The sequence below is a fragment of the Oryctolagus cuniculus genome, chromosome 14 (assembly GCF_964237555.1).
Source record: "Oryctolagus cuniculus chromosome 14, mOryCun1.1, whole genome shotgun sequence".
NCBI classification, from domain to species: domain Eukaryota; kingdom Metazoa; phylum Chordata; class Mammalia; order Lagomorpha; family Leporidae; genus Oryctolagus; species Oryctolagus cuniculus.
This window is the reverse complement of record NC_091445.1, coordinates 33103940-33123426: the sequence shown is the minus strand read 5'-3', so window position 1 is coordinate 33123426 and position 19487 is coordinate 33103940.

Genomic DNA, 19487 nt, shown 5'->3' with positions numbered 1-19487 from the left:
ATCATTTGGAAATTTCACTTATGTGGGGAGCAACTTGGACTAGACTAAGTTACTGGAATTAAGACTTATTCTATGCATCTGCTCTCCCACAATACGGCGCTGGGAGAGGAGTAAACAACTTCTACACAGCTGCCTCTCGCCAATTTGATTGATGAGCTGCAGGAGCTGATCTTGCTCCTGATTGGAGGAGAGCAGCGTGCTCGGCGTGTGGGTAGCAGAGTTGGGATTGGTGGAAGAGGACTATAAAGGAGGAGAGAGACAACATGCACCAGGAACATCTGGATAACATCTGAGCAGCCCCCAAGAGAGCTGGCCGGCGGTGTGCCACTCCCCCGCAGAAGTGGGGAAAGTGGCAGGGGGAGCCGCCCCTCCACGGAGGTGGAGGGGTCGGCAGCCAACCCGGGAAGGACCAGCAGCAAACCCAGGAAGGGCTGAGCAGACAAAAGAACAGCACAGGGTTCTGTGTCGTTCCTCCATGAATGGGGGAGTGACACACTTACTAAGCTGTGTTAATAAAATGGTGCTATCTTATCTGGGGTGCCATCTATGCCCCAGATGCCATCTTAGGCTCTGGCCCCCATGGCCACCTTGCACAGTAAGCTTCAGTCCTAAGCCCCATGGCCAACCACCGTTGTCATTTCCAAACCCATCCTAATGAGATTCGCTACTCCTACTTCTCTGCCCGCACCCTGGCAAAGGTATAACAGGAACTGCTTCCAGCACACGGGCAACTCCTTCCTGATTCCTCTCTCTCTTACTCTCTGGCCCCCTCCCCCAGGCCTGTCAGGCTTCCCCTACTCAACACTAAACTTTTCCCTTAACTCTGGTATTTGGTATGTTTTGTGGTGGCCTTAAAGGCTGCACCTGTCCCCTTTCTGTGAATAATTAAGAGTCAATAGTCCATGGAGCCACAACGTCTCCTATGGAGAACTATGTTCACCTGGGGTGACAAGTTAGTGAGAGAAGAACAAACTATCAATAATGGTTTTATATTTTTAAAACAATAATTTCCTCTTACTCCAGACAGAAGCAGCATGCTGTGATAAATTATACATCATGTAGCAATAGCTGAGAAGTCAACATATATCACTATCAATGCTGTCTCTATAAAAGCAAAAAAATTACCATATCTAACAATAATTTTTACTTCTACAGAGAGAATAGAGGACAAAGAATGAGACCAACTTATTCTTATAAATGGTTGGTTTAACACGTAGCGAACAAATTGATGTGTAAATTGGTTTTGATGAATGCTTGTGTTAAATGTGGTTATTTATTATGAGTTCCATTACATAAATTGGTTGCAAAATTATAACAAATGTTTTTTATTAATCTTACCTTCTCCATGACTAGAGAATGACTCAGGGCAATTATCTTTCATGGACTTCAGCACCATTAGTGCTGAAGGGCTGAGGAGGGCAGACAAGTTCTAATAATGTGCAGCAAAGAGAAGCATGCCTTTTCTTTGCCCCTTACATGGGGATATGGTATTTCCTTCATCTTCAATTAATTTCTTCAAGTTGTTAATTTCTGGTATTTTTGCAGTAACAGCCACTGTAGGTGTAAGAAATACATTATATATTGTGTTTTTCATGACATGACATTTCAAATTTAAACAGATGGCATTGATCCTGGTCTTAAGGAACTTGGAGTTTAGCTCATATGGCCCAGGTGCTCTTGGGCTGCATTTGGCTGCTTGGGAGGGGAATCTAGCATTTGCTCTATGGTCCAGTGACAGATTGTAGAACTGTCTTAATGTTTTCCCATTCAGCATGGGGTATAAATAACTGGAAGATAGTGTCTTTCTGGGAAAGGAAAGGAACTATTTCTTCCAAGAACACTCCTGTGACCTGACTTTCAACCAGAATGAAAGAAGTAAAGAGTTATCTGACTGGACAACCAGAGCCACCTCTTGATTCTCAGGGCCAATTTTTCAGTTCCGTGTGTTTTTAGCTTCATACTTCTCCACTTCCTCTGCCTTTATGGATGCATTCTTGTCTTTTTTAGCTCTCCTTATAGTCTGAAGCAGGAAAACAAGAAAGGAAAATAATTCACCCTGTTAATTGCATATCTCTGACAAAGCCTCAGGTTAAATGGCGCAGGTGTCAGAAGGCGCTTATAAATCATTGCTGTGTAACAGAATATAACAGAAATGGCTGTGCAAATCTATAGTCTGGAGAAGCCACAGTTAGATGATATGCCAGCACTTTTATTTATTTTTCTTTTTTTTAAGGTTTTATTTATTTATTTGAAAGAGTTACACAGAGAGAGGAGAGGCAGAGAGAGAGAGAGGTCTTCCATCCGCTGGTTCACTCCCCAATTGGCTGCAACGGCCGGAGCTGTGCTGATCCGAAGCCAGGAGCCAGGAGCCTCCTCCAGGTCTCCCACATGGGTGCAGGGGCCCAAGGACTTGGGCCATCTTCTACTGCTTTCCCAGGCCACAGCAGAGAGCTGGATTGAAAGTGGAGCAGCCAGGAATAAAACCAGCACCCATATGGGATGCCAGCGCCTCAGGCCAGGGCGTTAACCCGCTGCGCCCCAGCGCCGGCCCGCCAGCACTTTTCATTACTGAACACTTATCAAACACCACTGATTTGAGAGCCCCTTGAAACACATGTTGGGAGCTGAAGCAGGGCAGTGGGGGAGAAAGTCTACTGCACCAGAAATGCTAAACAGCAGCCTGATGCCCAGGAACTGGCCTTAGCATGATGCTAATTGTTCATCACGGACAATGATTGCTTGTATACGTTATCAGTTGGGAATGTGTTCAACAGTGATAGAGAGTATCCAGGATGAGAACAAATTGAACAAGTTAGAAAATTTTTTCCCACTCCAGGTGACTATCTTCATTAAGTACCCAGTGCTTGTATGACGCTCTTTCTATCCTGCTATCTGACCAGGCGTGGCCTCTTTTACCGAACTCATTTCATGGAACGAGATGATTGTATCAGCTTCAAATCTCATGTCTGCATCTGAGGCAGCAAAATAAAGGAGAAGAACATTTGCTGGAAGTTGTACAGACAGCTTCCATGTACATACAATTGGCCAGATCTAGCCTTAACGGAGGCCAGTAAATGGAATCTTGATTCCAACTAGCCACATGCCAACTAAGCATTGAAAATTGTGAGCATCATTACCATACTCACAGCAACAACTACAGCAGCAGCAGCAGATGCACCAAACAATATGAAAATTCATAACTTTTCTTGAATCCAGCAGAGAGTTGATAACCACCAACTAACATGAGGTCTAAAGAAAGTCAATCACATGTAGACAGTAAAGAGAACACAGAACCCCTCCAAGGCACAAAAGTAAAGAATTTCACTCACCATGGCTTTTCTGCAAAGGATCAAGTGCCTACATACAAGCTCAGTGAGAGTTCTAGGACTGCATCCGTTGGAGTGCAGGCCTGGAGGGGTGAGGCCTTGGGGGAAACTGAAGTAGGCAGGGATACAGGTTAAAATAGATTAGGTTTGTGAGCTGGAAGACCATGCCTTCGCCATGCCCCTGTGTGACCTCACGCCCTACCTGATACCTTCACCACACCCCTGTGTGACCTTTTGCCTCTACCTGGCCACACCTGGGTGCCCACCAGCCAATCAGGTTAATTAACCACTCCCCTTTGGAAGTGGGTTAAAAGCCTAGGACAGAAATGCTAAATATGAAAAAGCAAAGATACAGAAAGTGCCTCTAAAGAGTTTATCAATAGATCCAACATAGCTGAAGAAAGAGACAATAAACTTGAATGTACTTCAGTATAAGTTACTGAAAACACAGAGAAATATAGTGGAAGAGAGAGAGGAAGCAGAGAAAGGGGGGGGGTGAGAGAGAGAGAGGGAGAGAGAGAGAGAGAGGAACGCAACAAAGAAAACAAAGAAATGGGCCGGCACTGCGGCTCACTAGGCTAATCCTCCACCTGTGGCGCCGGCACCCCAGGTTCTAGTCCCGGTTGGGGTGCCAGATTCTGTCCCGGTTGCCCCTCTTCCAGTCCAGCTCTCTGCTGTGGCCAGGGAGTGCAGTGGAGGATGGCCCAGGTCCCTGGGCCCTGCACCCGCATGGGAGACCAGGAGAAGCACCTGGCTCCTGGCTTCGGATCGGTGCAACACGCTGGCCGTAGCGGCCATTTCGGGGGTGAACCAACGAAAGGAAGACCTTTCTGTCTCTCTCTCTCTCTCTCTCTGTCTAACTTTGCCTGTCAAAAAATAATAAATTAAAAAAATTAAAAAAAGAAAAGAAAGAAATGGCTGACAATTTTTTAACATTAATGACAAACATAAAATGATAGACAGAAGGAGTTTTGCTGGGAGAACACAAAAATGGATAAATACAAAAACGAAGAAGCAAGCACCGGAACAAAAGTATGTCAGCATATTATAATATGGCTGAAAACCAAAGATAGAGAAAATATTGAAAATGACCAGTGGAAAAAATGTATATTACATAGAGAGGAAAAAGTACAAAAATTACAGGCTTCTTATGAGAAACCAGAAAGAAACAAATGTATGTTGTAACTAATGAAACAAAATCATCTATATCCATTTAAAATATCTTTCAAAAACAAAGATAAAATAAGACTGTATCAGGCAAACAAAAATGAGAGAATTCATGGCAAGAATATCAACGTTAAATAAATGCTAAAGAATTTTCTCTAGGTAGAAGAAACATGAAAACCTACAGAACTTAAATCTACATAAAGAAATGAGATGCATTGGAAGTATATTAAATGTAGTTAAATAGAACAATTAATTTTGTCTTAATTGTTGTAGAATTTACTGTCTCAGGATGCTGCCATTGTGCAGGTTAAACTGCTGCCACCATACTGGCATCCCATATCGGAGTTCCAGTTCAAGTCTCAGCTGATCCACTTCCTGTCAAATTTCCTGCTAACACACTTGAGAAGGCAACACAAGATGGCACAAGGAGTTGGGCCCATGCCACCCATGTGGGAGACCTGGATGGAGTTCCAAGCTCATGGCTTTGGCCTGACCCAGCCCTGGTCATTTGCGGGATGAAACAGCAGATGGAAAATCTTTCTTTCTCTGTTCCTCACTCTCTCTGTCACTTTGCCTTTCAAACAAATTAAAGGAAATAAGCATTTTAAAAAAGATAATAAAAGAAAGTAAATGTATTGTTAGCTTATACATAAGTGAAAATAAAATACATGGCAACAATGACACAGAAAGTGGAAGGGAGAAACTAGAAATGTATTTTTGTAAGGTCCTCACATGATTGTGAAGTGGTAATGTATTATATTCTAGGTTAACTACTGAAATAATACAGCAGTGTAAGCAACAAACCAGTAAAGGTGATAGATAAATAAAAGGAGAATTACTTAGGTGGAAATTTTATTCCAACAAGGTCAATAATTACATTATATATCAACAATTTATTGAACGCATTTGGCCTACTTGTTAAGACACTGTTGAAGATACCCACATCCCATATCACAGTGCCTAGGCTTGACATCTAGATCTCCTGACTCCAACTTCCTGCTAATGTAGACCCTGGGGTGTAGCCATAATGGGAGACCCGAATTGGGCTCTCAATTCCTGAATTCAGTCCAAACCATTTGGGGAGTGGACCTGTGGATGGATGCTTTCTCTCTCTGTGTCTGTCTGCTAATTAATTAAATAAACACAATTAAATGAAAAATAAACAGTCTAAAACACCAATTTAACAGTAAAAATTTCTGGATTGGGTAGAACAAAAGCAAGTTTTCATTATATGCTGTCTATAGTAAATCCATTTTAATTACAAAAATGTAGATAGACCTAATATGAAAGAATAGAAGACAAAGCAAATATTAATATCATCAGGAAGAGGAATGTTGCCCAGGAAAACGTGTTTTTTTTTTTTTTAAGATTTATTTATTTATTTGGAAAGCAGAGTTACAGAGAGGCAAAGGCAGAGAGAGAGAGAGAGAGGTCTTCCATCCTCTGGTTCATGCCCCAGATGGTCGCAGGGCCAGAGCTGTGCCAATCCAAAGCCAGGAGCCAGGAGCTTCTTCTAGGTCTCCCACGAGGGTATAGGGTCCCAAGGACTTGGGCCATCTTCCACTGCCTTCCCAGGCCATAGCAGAGAGCTGGATCAGAAGTAGAGCAGGCCGGTGCCGCAGCTCACTAGGCTAATCCTCCCCCTTGCGGTGCCGGCACACCAGGTTCTAGTCCTGGTCGGGGCGCTGGATTCTTTCCCGGTTGCCCCTCTTCCAGGCCAGCTCTCTGCTGTGGCCCGGGAGTGCCGTAGTTGATGGCCCAAGTACTTGGGCCCTGCACCCCATGGGAGACCAGGAGAAGCACCTGGCTCCTGCCTTCGGATCAGCTTGGTGCGCCGGCCGCAGCTTGCCAGCCGCGGCGGCCATTAGAGGGTGAACCAATGGCAAAAGGACTACCTTTCTCTCTGTCTCTCTCTCTCACTGTCCACTCTGCCTGTCAAAAAATAAATAAAAAAAGAAAAATAAAAAAAAGGAAAATTTCCATAAAAAAAAAAAGTAGAGCAGCCAGGACTCCAGCTGGTGCCCATATGGGATACCGGCACTATAGGCAGTGGCTTTACCTACTACGCTACAGCGCTGGCCCCAAAAGTGGTATTATTACATGACGCTGACAAGACCAGTTCTTCAAGGGTAATTGAGTATGTATGTACCTGACAACAAAACTACAAATCATGTGAAACAAAACCTAATAAAGCTGAAAGAAGAAGAGAAAAATCCACAATACGTTTGTATACTTCCATACTTCTCTCTCAATATTCAATAAAACAAGTAAAAAATAAGTAAATATACAGGCAACTTGGACAATAATATCATCAAATTTAACTTAACTTGCATTTTGAGGACATTCTACCACATTACAACAGATTACACCTTCTTTCCCAGCATGCAAAGAACATTCTGCAAAACAGATAATATCCAGGGGGCCGGTGCTGTGGCATAGCAGGTTAACACCCTGGCCTGAAGCGCCGGCATCGCTTATAGATGCCGGTTCTAGTCCTGGCTGCTCCACTTTCGATCCAGCTCTCTGCTATGGCCTGAGAAAGCAGTAAAAGATGGCCCAAGTCCTTGGGCCCCTGAACCCACATGGGAGACCTGGAAGAAGCTCCTGGCTCCTTGCTTCAGATCAGCTCAATTGCGGCCGTTGCGGTCAATTGGGGAATGAACCAGCAGGTGGAAGACCTCTCTCTCTCTCTGCCTCTTCTCTCTCTGTGTAACTCTGACTTCCAAACAAATAAATCTTTCAAAAAAAAAAACAGATAATATCCAAATATTCTGCTTTATGAAACAAACATCAACAAATTTAAATGAATTGAAATTACTCAAAGTTTGTTCTTAATAACAGAATTAAACCAGAAATCATTAAAAGAAAACTGTCTGGAAAATGAACAAATAAGTGAAAATTAAATGACTTATTTCTAAATATTAGATACTGCATTGTTATTGAAAGAGAAAAATTAGGTATTATGGAAAAAAAAGCAGTCTCTTCCAGATATAGAAATACAGGTACAGTGATTATGCTGAGTGACTGCATGTGAGGTGCTTGAAATAAGGGTTCAATGCAGTTCTTACTGACTCAATGTTTGTGTGCCCCTCCCCCAAAATTCATATGTTGGAATCCAGTTCCCAGCATGATAGTATTTGGACATAGGGTCTTTAGGAAACTGGGCTTTGTTTAGGTCATGCAAAGGGGCTCTCATGATGGAATTACTATCCCTGTAAGAAGAGAAACAAATCCAGCTCGCTCTCTCCATCATACGAGAAAATTGTGAGAACACAGACATCTTCAAGCCTGGAAAATGGAGCTCAACAGGAGCAGAATTAGCATGTACCTTCAGCTTCGACTTCTCATCTCCATGACTGTGAAAATACACATTCATTGCTTAAGCCATGGCATTCTTATGATCATTCCTAAAACTCTCTATCTCTCTAGCTCTCCTAGCTCTCTATCTCTCTCTACCTCTCTATCTCTCTGTCTCTCTATCTTTATTTGAAAGACAGAAAGACAGAAATGAAGAAACATACAGACAGCGAGATCTCCTTCTGCTTATTTACACCCAAAATGCCTGAACAGCCACCCTGGCTCAGACTGACTCCAAGAGCTAATAACTCAATCGATGTCTCCTACATAGTGTCAGAGACCCAATTTCTTGAGCCATCACTTGCTGCCTCCCTGGGTGCACATTAGTAGGATGTTGGAATTGAAGCAGACTGAGGTCTTAACCCAGGCTCTCTGATATGGTGTATGGGTATCCCAAGTGGCCTCTCAACTATACTTCACAGGTGGAGTCACCACCTCAATTTTTTTCAGTCCACCAAATCATGAATATCCTTTCACCAAGATATTGAACTTCTTCACCTACCATTCCTCCTTCTGGTCATTGGCTCCTTTTCCCAAGATTTAACTCCACAATCTTTGAATCTACTCCTTTCATGCCCCCATGGTGCTCTTTTGGGAGCCAAGGGGCTAGGAGAATGATTGAAACACCAGATTGACACAATAACTTGCAAGCCCAACTAATTCAATAATTAGAGAATGATATGCCGAATGACCTCGGCCACCTCTTAGTATTGGGAATAGGAGAAAAGACTATCTGGAAGTCTGGAATAATAGAAATAACTGCTAGAAAAGACAGAGCAAGATGAATTCTTTTTTTTATCTAGTTAGGCTAATGAAGCATATGCCATATGATGCATCTGTTGGAGACACAATGACATGCACCCAGCCAAGCTCTGCATGCTTCTTTGATCCATCCACCAAGCCCATTGCTGGCTGATTGATGACTCTTCCCCTGCCCACACTCCCACATAGTCCACCTCAGTAATTTCCATTCCCTTGTGGTTATAAGTGCAGTATCACTTGTGCAAGTTTTATCTTTACTTACTCTCTAAATATGCTGATGATCAAAACATGCTCTTTCTCTAAAAAACAATGTCATTTAATTTTACCTAGTAAACACACAATAAGAAAATATAAAAGATACAATTTCTCTAAATATGCTTCAGTACATAATTTCTTTCCACAACCTTTAACCGATTTCATTTCACTTTTATTATTTGACCTTAGAGCTGAGCATGCTCTGGCATACTGTACTACCTTGACAATTAACGTTGCCTGTTATTGATGTTTTGATTATTTGAGTAATATCTTTCTTTACTATTCAATAATAATTTATGTAAGATCATGAATGCTCACTTGTTTTTCCTCATTTTTCCCCAGCATCCAGCACACTGGTTCCATAAATATTTGTCACATGAATGAATAAATCAATGACTGAATGCATGCATGATATATCCTACAAAACTTTGTTACACACACACACACACACACTCACACACACACATACACACACCTGCTGTTGATATGGGATCCTAAGCCTGCTATTGGACATGTACCAGCATCTCTCCAGCAGTGTCTGACACACAGTTATCTCATTGCGCTCATCAGATATGCCAGCCTTATTAGCCCCAGGGCACACTTACATGCAATGTAGCAGAAAGGCCACCCCGACATGACAGTTTATGGCAAAACAGAGGGAATAAAATAACGCAAGCACCTCATTCTATACATATACAAACTAACATACAAAGCAAAGGTCTAAACCTCTGTGGCATCGTTGTGACAGCAGCATGTTGAGGAAACTCCAGTGGTTCTCACTCCTGTCAGAGGCAATAAATGCCTGAGGGTGTGTGTGTGTGTGTGTGTGTGTGCTATAATAGAACAGAGAAAAAAACCACTGCCACTTCTTTGGAGCTGTCAACGTGCAAATCATAGATGAATCCTCCCAAAGGTGAGCCCTGCCAGGGCACAATTTCCTGCTTTGGTCAAGGACACAGTTTTGAATGCTACCTTGCAATTATCTCCAAAGAACAATTATTACTGCACTATCACATAATTGACAGCAAGAGGCCATCAGAGAAGATGAAAGTTTGTTCATGTTACACGTAGTCAGCTTTCTATATTAGCAGAGGAACTTTACTTTGGTTTTGCTGTATCTTGGAGATGGGACAAACACAAAGGAATATTTCCTCTGTTACTCTTCATCCACCACAGGATCCTGTCTACCTCAGCGTCTTCCTTCGTGTTCAGAGAAATGCGTGACAGGGGTGTAAAGAGAGAGCAGAAGATGCCAGTAGCATCTGATACTTGGATTCAGCTCAGATTTCCCCATGCAGGAGATTCCATTTCAGGTTGGAATGCAACACAGAGTCAAGGTGGGTCCACCACAGACAGCAGTCATAAAGGGTCATACTCACAGAGTGGAAAAGGTTGCAGACAGTGACTTGTTTTCCATGCTGTCTCAATCGCTGGGAGTATCAAAAATCTTTTTGACAAATTCTTTTTGTTGAAGAAGGATTTCTGTAGTGAGATGATAATAGTTAAACCGTGCAGTTTGCATTTTCCTCTTCTAATATTTGACACAGAAACAACAGTCATAGAATGTGGGAGATGGTAGTAATGAGAAAAATCAGAGAAAGAGAGTTATTAAGTGTGAAAAGCACTAACCTTGGCCGGTGCCGTGGCTCACTAGGCTAATCCTCCGCCTGTGGTGCCAGCACCCCAGGTTCTAGTTCCGGTTAGGGCGCCGGTTCTGTCCCAGTTGCTCCTCTTCCAGTCCAGCTCTCTGCTGTGGCCTGGGAGTGCAGTGGAGGATGGCCCAAGTGCTTGAACCCTGCACCTGCATGGGAGACTAGGAGGAAGCACTTAGCTCCTGGCTTCGGATCAGCATGGTGCGCCAGCCGCAGCAAGCCAGCTGCAGCGGCCCTTGTGGGGTGAACCAACAGTAAAGGAAGACCTTTCTCTCTATCTCTCTCTCACTGTCTGCTCTGCCTGTCAAAAAAAAAATAGCACTAACCTTGAGCAAGCATTTAGCCTAGTGATGAAACCAGCTGGGATGCCCATCACATGATGGAGTACCAGGGTTTAATGTCCAGTTTTATCTTCTGTTTCCAGCTTCGTACTAACATGGACTCTAGGAGGTAGCAGTGATAACTCAAGTGGCTGGATTCCTGCCCTTCATGTGGGAGATCTGGATTAAGTTTCTGGTTCCTGGCTTCAGTTTCAGCCCAGCACCAGCAGTTGGGGGCATTTAAGGAGTGAACTGGGTAGACGTTCTTTCTTTCTCTTTCTCTCTCTCTCTCTTTCTCTCAAGTAAATAATAATATTAATAGTAGTAATAGGTCATGGTCAATTGCTTGTTAGTTTAGTCAGGAAGAAACAAGTGACAGGGCGAAGACAGGGAAGAAGACTACAGAAAGCAGTCCTTCTCCCTCCCAGCATGACACCCTTTCCAACAGATAAGCCAATGTACCAGGACTGCTGATGTTTGCTTTGGGGAAATGGTAGAAGTCACCACAGAGGATGCCTAGGCTGCATCTGAAATGGCTATGTCTGACTTGCTCTTTACCACTATCAACATTTTGTTTGTGATTTCACTATGTCAGGGTATTGGATGAACTTGAACACTGATCAGTAACAATGATCCCTTCATTTCTAAGCATCTGCATTTTCCTGAGCTCCACTAGAAGTATGGTATTGTTAACAGCTGTCTGATATTGGCATTTAGAAAAAGAGCTTGATTCTTTCAATTTACAGTAGATACAGTCCTTGGAAAGGCTTATTCTAATGCAAGGTCATGCAATATGTTTGTGTGCAATTGATGGTGAAGTTTCTTTCCAGCTGACCCTCATGTCAGAATCCAATGAAATTTTTAGAACAAACTCCACTTTCATTTCAACACAAACTGCACGCAAGGTTATCACGTATCTTGACTATGTTTCAGAATAAAACATTTTTGAGTTCATCAACCTCTGGCCATGAATGCATGTGTTCTCTGTTCAGCCACACATTGATCCCGGCTTTGTTAGGAAAAGCACAGAAGCCCAATTCCCGTGTTCATACCTTAACTTCCTAGGTTTCTTGAAAACAACTTTCAATGCTTCTGATGAAGAATATTCACATTTGAGGGCCGGCGCCGTGGCTCAATAGGCTAATCCTCCTCCTACCGGTGCCGGCACACCGGGTTCTAGTCCCGGTTGGGGTGCCGGATTCTTTCCCAGTTGCCCCTCTTCCAGGCCAGCTCTCTGCTGTGGCCCGGGAAGGCAGTGGAGGATGGCCCAAGTCCTTGGGCCCTGCACCCCATGGGAGACCAGGAGAAGCACCTGGCTCCTGCCTTTGGATCAGCGTGGTGCGCCGGCCGCAGCGTGCCAGCCGTGGCGGCCATTGGAGGGTGAACCAATGGCAAAAGGAAGATCTTTCTCTCTCTCTCTCTCACTATCCACTCTACCTGTCAAAAAAAAAGGATTTATTAAAAAAATTCACATTTGCTTTGAGACTTCATCATCATCTCCCTTACACGTCTCTCCTCTACCATGACTAAGCTTGCCCTATCAGCTGACTGACTCAAAATATTACTAACACCCTAAGCCACTGCCACCCTTAAAACATTATACTCATCTTCACTGGACCAACAGTCTCCCGCCTCCGTCTGCCTCTACTCACATTTTCCATTTACTGCTTCAACTACCTTTGTTTAGGAGTATTGACCCTATTGACTTTTATTTTCTGCTAACAAAAACGTCCTTTATATGATTTCCAAACCATTTGTATGAAACCCTCCTTCTGCAGAATAAACAAAGTGGAGAAGGCAGAGAAAGGAAGAAGGCTAACTGGATGTGGGAGCTTTGATTAGAAGACATGGTGACTCTTGTCCCTAAGTACAGTGCTTGAAGTCAGGAAAGAATCCCTAAAGTCCTTCCAAGAGTCTCGTGGGAGGTGGACGGTTAAACGTTAATCACAACAAAGGAGTTTGACCCGCAAAGCCAAGGAGATGTTAGGCAATCAGAGCGCATGAAAGAGTCAAGATGAATACCTGGTCTCATGAAGGAGAGTTCACTGAGCATCTGCCGAGGAGTAGGCTCCAGTGTGCTGCAGTTGTTTTATAAACAGCTAGAAGGGCATCTCTGTAGACTGATTTTTATGGGTTTCCTCATGGATTAACAGAACTCTTCTGTAAAATTAGAGTAAAGCAATACCTAATCTGTCCTGTCCAGTTCCATGGAATGTTAGACAAATGAAATCACTGTGGATTGGTGAGTTTAAGCAGGATCTGTAAATATTTTTTAAAGGAGGAAAGTATCACAGCTTATTTTTTTCACATGCCTAGAAGGAAGCCTACATGCATATGGGAATCACAAAACACAACCACATGGAATTTGCCCCATTATATCCAGTCTCTGCTTTATCATGTTTCTCTCTCTCCCTCCTTCTCTCTCTCTCTCTCTTTCACTCATTCTCTCTCTCTCACCCCTTCTTGAATATGATTATCAATGAAGTTATTTTCTGATAACAGCTGCTGTAGTTTAATTGGTCTTGAGATCTAGAAGAAAGGGAGAAACATCCAGATCACTGAGAGGAGGAATGAGAAAATGCTACAGTGGAATAGAAAATGAGATGGAAGGCCGGCGCCGTGGCTCACTAGGCTAATCCTCCGCCTAGCGGCTCCGGCACACCGGGTTCTAGTCCCGGTCGGGGCGCCGGATTCTGTCCCGGTTGCCCCTCTTCCAGGCCAGCCCTCTGCTGTGGCCAGGGAGTGCAGTGGAGGATGGCCCAGGTGCTTGGGCCCTGCACCCCATGGGAGACCAGGAAAAGCACCTGGCTCCTGGCTCCTGCCTTCGGATCAGTGCGGTGCGCTGGCTGCAGCGCGCCAGCAGCGGCGGCCATTGGAGGGTGAACCAACGGCAAAAGGAAGACCTTTCTCTCTGTCTCTCTCTCTCACTGTCCACTCTGCCTGTCAAAAAAAAAAAAAAAAAAAAAGAAAATGAGATGGAACAACTGAAAATCTGGGAGACAACTGAAATCCTGAAGCCTGACTTTCCTCTGCCATATTTTTCTGGGGGGCTGCTTTACTCACCCCTAAAAGTCAGGGAGGGGCAGCTCATTGCTCCCAGTGGTATATAGTACATATGATCCACATCCAGTTGTCTGCATAGGTTCAATACCTCATCTTTTCAGCAGGGAACTTTCCAGTATATTTGAGGCTCTTTCTAATGATTCATCAAATGCTTTCCCGCATTCCAATTACTCTTGTTCTTGGTCAGGGAGAACACCAGCACCTTTTCAAAAGAGCAGAACCACACTGGTTTGTCCTCTGACAGCTGTTATGACTTGCAGAGTGACCCACCAGGCAACCCCAGAAGGGAATCCCTCCCACTGTTCACCCTCTGGAGGTGTAGGGATCACAGAAGGTGTCCAGCAGAGTGCCTCCTGTATCCAAAGCCCTGCAGAGGGACTATACCAGATGTTGCTTCCTTCTGCATAAGAATCTATTCATATAAGCACAGCCACCAAATCTAAAGATTTTTAAAGCCATTTTCATATCCAATGTTGAAAATCATATACTTTCATTGAAATGGATATCTACTTAAATTATTTAAAGAAGGTAGCTCTTTGATCATGAGAGCTCATTTCCAAAGACTGAAGACAGCAGAACGTGGCTTCTTCAAGTCCTAATTAAAGGTGACAGCCTGAATTAGCATGTAACTACTTGCTATGTTTGTCACATCACTGGTAAGCATAGTTTCAATGTTTTGCTTTTTTTTTTTCTACTTGAAGAGATTCCTTGCTCACAAGCAAAGAGCCCATGCTCCCTGTCTTAGTCTATTTGGGCTGCTGTTACAAAGCATCATAAAATGATTGGCTTATAAATAACAGAAGTTTATTGCTCACAGCCTAGAATCTTGAAAACCTATGATCAAGGTACTGGTAGGTTCAATGTCTGCTGAAATCTCACTTCCCAGTTCATAGGAACACACTGAGTCTGCACATGATGAAAAGGCTCAAACAAGCTCCTTGAGGCCTCTTTTAAGAGCACGCTAATCTCATTCCAGAGGGATCCATGCTTGTGGCCTGGTCACATCCCCAAAGTCTTAGCTTTTAATATTGTCACACTGGGAACCAAACTCCAACACATGGATTATGATGGGATGCAAGTATTGAGACCATAGCATTCCCCCTGCACAGAAAACTGTGCTCAGTTGAATTGAACTCTGGTGAATCCCTGAAGGTTAGGAATGCTGATAATTGTTGGGAACCAAATGAAAGAACCATGGCAGAGTTCCTAAACATTTAACTCTTCCTCATTCTAATTCTTGCTTCAGGACTGATTAGTCAACATTAATACCATTCCCTATATCTAAGGCATAAATGAATTGCTCTTGGTAAGTAGGCAGTCTTGATATTTGTAGCTTCCCTTCTTTTTTTTAACTTTTATTTAGTAAATACAAATTTCCAAAGTACAGTTTATGGATTACAATGGCTATCCCCCCCGCATAACTTCCCTCCCACTTACACCCCTCCCATCTCCCACTCCCTCTCCCATTCCATTCACATCAAGATTCATTTTTCAATTATCTTTATATACAGAAGATCGATTTCCCTTCTAATGATGCAATATCTGAGGAACCGTAAAAAGACAAAAATAGATGGGGCAGGTTCAGATTTTTCCTTAATCTTTTGTAATCATGTCAACAAATAAATAGCTTTTCCACAGATTGATGTGGCCTTTTGGAGATGTGATTTGATAGGAAAGAAGAGAATTGCAAAGCTCAGGGTCTCCCTGTAAGCCCTTGAAATGTCTTAAAGAATCTGGAAGTTCCTGGGATATTTTAGGATTGCACAAAGGATTCAGGGGACATAAAAGTGGTTTTGTTGCTTGTTTGGCTTTGATTTTTTTATCCTTAGGGATCAATGACTGTTTTCCCATCAGTTGCTTCTGCCTCCTAGCCTTATTTCTTTCTTCTCTTCTGGTAGAAGGCTTCACATCAAGCCATCAAGATGGGGCCATGAACCATGTCAGAGCAACAGCTTTCTAGAAAGAACGCCTAGCACAGGATATGTTATCAAAGTAGGTCAAATTGTGTTGTTTCCTGGAAATGTTTTAAATTATAGTTTCCACAGAAGGAGTCATTTTTCTCTAATTGGTGAGCTAAAAGGAAGTGAGCCAAATATAGCAGAAAGTCATGTTCCTTCTTAGAGCAGAACTAAGGATTTTAAAAAGTCCCAATGCAAAGGGAGACTTGTAATCGTTTCTGAGGCTCTAGTCTTAAGTGTCCCTAAAGTCAGCTTCTCCCTGCTCTTTCTATAGTTTGATTAGATGAGCCAATATAGTGCTCTTATTATTAAACAATCTTAGTTTTCATTATGTCCAGCCAACCCAAAACTCCTAACAAAAACAATGGCCTTGAATATAAAGGCATCACAAACTCCTTCTGTGCTTATCTGAATTGGGTTTTAGTTTCTGTAGCAAATCAGCTCATGATGGTGTATTGCTGTCAGTATAAACTCTTGGTATTTTTCTTGCTTCATATTCTCTCTGGATGCCTCTGAAAGTTGTACTTGGGGGAAAAAACTGAGCTTTTTAGGTAGCATCTGACTTTTAAGCATTCATCAAGAAGGAAAAGCGAAAAACCTCTCCTTTGCCTGTGTAAGAAAAGTCCATACCTTTCCCTAACCCCTCTGACATCACTGTGCTACTGCAACTCAGCCTTCTCCTAACTGCCAACATCAGACTGTGCCTAAATGATCCCTCAAGAAATCCAGCAAAACACTCTTTTCATGCACACAGCAGGATGGAAGTGCTAGAGAATTAATATACCCAGGAACAAGTCCCAACGAATGATGATCAGGAGTTGAATAAAATATACCAGTTCCCTCATCTGTTAAGCAGCACAATTTGGAGGAATGTGATTTTGGCTCTTCCCCGTGTTTCCTGATAATATTTAGCTCCAGGTGCCCACTCTTGTAGATGACTTCATAAAATACTCTTATTGTCTACAACACCTTACCTAAGTCCTGCTCCACTTTCTACTAATGTTTCCTATGCCTCCTAAGACAGCAACATACATTGAGATTCTGGCCATAGAGCCTGCTACTGGGAAAATCAAACCTACGAAAAAAATTAGAGAAACCAGTAACAAAGAATTTCTCATACCGAAAATGTGTTTCAAAATAGGGATTTGGAATTTATTATCCTAAAATCCAAATATTTTTAGAAGATGAAGGGGATATGAAACAGTTATGCATCATAAATCAACCTGAAATTTTAAAGGCAAATAATTTTTGTCATGTATCAAGGCAATTCCGTGGAGAAAGAGTACACAATAAATGCTGCTGAGTCAACTATATAGCTAAATGTCAAAAAAGACAAGAAAAAACTTCCAGTGCTATACTGAATAGAAATGGTGAGAGTGGGCATCCCTGTCTGCTACCAGATCTCGGTGGAAATGCTTCCAACTTTTCCCCATACAATAGGATGCTGGTCATGGGTTTTTCATAAAATGCTTTGATTGTATTGAGGAATGTTCCTTCTATACCCAATCTGCTTAGAGTTTTCATCATGAAAGGGAGTTGTATTTTATCAAATGCTTTCTCTGCATCTATTCAAATAATCATTTGGCTTTTCTTCTGCAGTTTGTTAATGTGGTGTATCACATTGATTGATTTGTGAACGTTGAAACATCCCTGCATACCAGGGATAATTGCCACTTGGTCTGGGTGGATGATTTTTCTGATCTGTTATTGCATTCTATTGGCCAGAAATTAATTGAGGATTTTTGTGTCTATGTTCATCAGGGAAATTGGTCTGTAATTCTCTTTCTCTGCTGCATCTTTTTCAGGTTTAGGAAGTAAGGTGATGCTGGCTTCATAGAAAGATTTTGGGAGGATTCTCTCTTTTTCGATTGTCATGAATAGTTTGAGAAGAATTGGAGTTAGTCCCCTTTTTTTTTTTTTTGACAGGCAGAGTGGACAGTGAGAGAGAGAGAGACAGAGAGAAAGGTCTTCCTTTGCCATTGTTTCACACTCCAATGGCTGCTGCGGCCTGTGCACTGCGACCGGCGCACCACGCTGATCTGAAGCCAGGAGCCATGTGCTTCTCCTGGTCTCCCATGTGGGTGCAGGGCCCAAGGACTTGGGCCATCCTCCACTGCACTCCTGGGCCACAGCAGAGAGCTTGACTGGAAGAGGAGCACCGGGACAGAATCTGGTGCTCCAACCAGGACTAGAACCCAGGTGCCAACGCCACAGCCAGAGGATTAGCCTATTGAGCCGCAGCGCCAGCCTGGAGTTAGTTCTTCTTTAAATGTCTGGTAGAATTCAGCAGTGAATCCATCTGGTCCTGGGCTTTTCTTGGTTGGGAGGGCCTTTATTACTGATTCAGTTTCTGACTTGGTTATGGGTCTATTTAGGTTTTCTGTGTCTTAATGGTTCAATTTAGGTAGGTTGCATGTGTCCAGGAATCTATCAATTTCTGGTAGATTTCCCAGTTTGCTAGCGTACTAATCTTTTTAGTAATTTCTGATGACTCTATTTCTGTGGTGTCTGTTGTTACATTTCCTTTTTCATCTCTGATTTTATTGATCTGGGTCTTCTCTCTCCTTTTTTAGTTAGTTGGGCCAATGGGGTGTCAATTTTGTTTATTTTTTCAAAAAATCAGCTTTTCGTTTTGCTGATCTTTTGTAATTTGTTTTTTTTTGATTCAATTCTGTTGATTTCTTCTCTGATTTTAATTATTTCTCTTCTCCTACTAGATTTGGGTCTGGTTTGCTGCAGTTTTTCTAGATCCTTGAGAAACATTGATATCTCATTTGCTTGGTGTTGTTCCAATTTCTTGATGTAGGCACCTATTGCTATAAACTTTCCTCTTAACACTGCTTTTGCTGTATCCCATAAGTTTTAATATGTTTTGTTGTTATCCTCATTTACTTCCAGGAAGTTTTTGATTTCTCTTTTGATTTCTTCTATGACCCACTGTTCGTTCAGGAGCATGTTGTTCAGTCTCCATGTGTTTGCATATGCTCTAATGATTCCTGAGTTGCTAATTTCCAGCTTCATTCCATTGTGGTCTGATAAGATGCATGGTATGATTTCAATTATTTTGAATTTGCAGAGACTTGCTTTACTGCATTATATGTGGTCAATCCTAGAGTAGGTTCCATGTGCTTCTGAGAAGAATGTGTATTCTTTAAGTGTAGGATAAAATGTTCTGTAGATTTCTGTTAGATCCATTTGGTCTATAGTGTCAATTAAATCTGCTGTTTCCTTGCTGATTTTCTGTCTGGTTGATTTGTCTATTGCTGAAGAAAGTAGAGTATTGATGTCCCCCAGTACTATTGTATTGGAGTCTAAGTCTCCCTTTAAAGGGATATAAATTAGGAAGGAAGAAGTCAAATTATCCCTCTTTGCAGATGATATGATTCTTTTTATAGGGGTTCCGAAGAACTCTACTGAGACTATTGGAACTCACAGAAGAGTTTGGAAAAGTAGCAGGATATAAAATCAATGCAAAAAATCAACAGCATTTGTATACACAGGCAATGCCATGGCTGAGAAAGAACTGCTAAGATCAATCCCATTCACAATAGTTACAAAAACAAACAAATTTGGAATAAACTTAACCAAGGACGTCAAATATCTCTACGATGAGAATTACAAAACCTT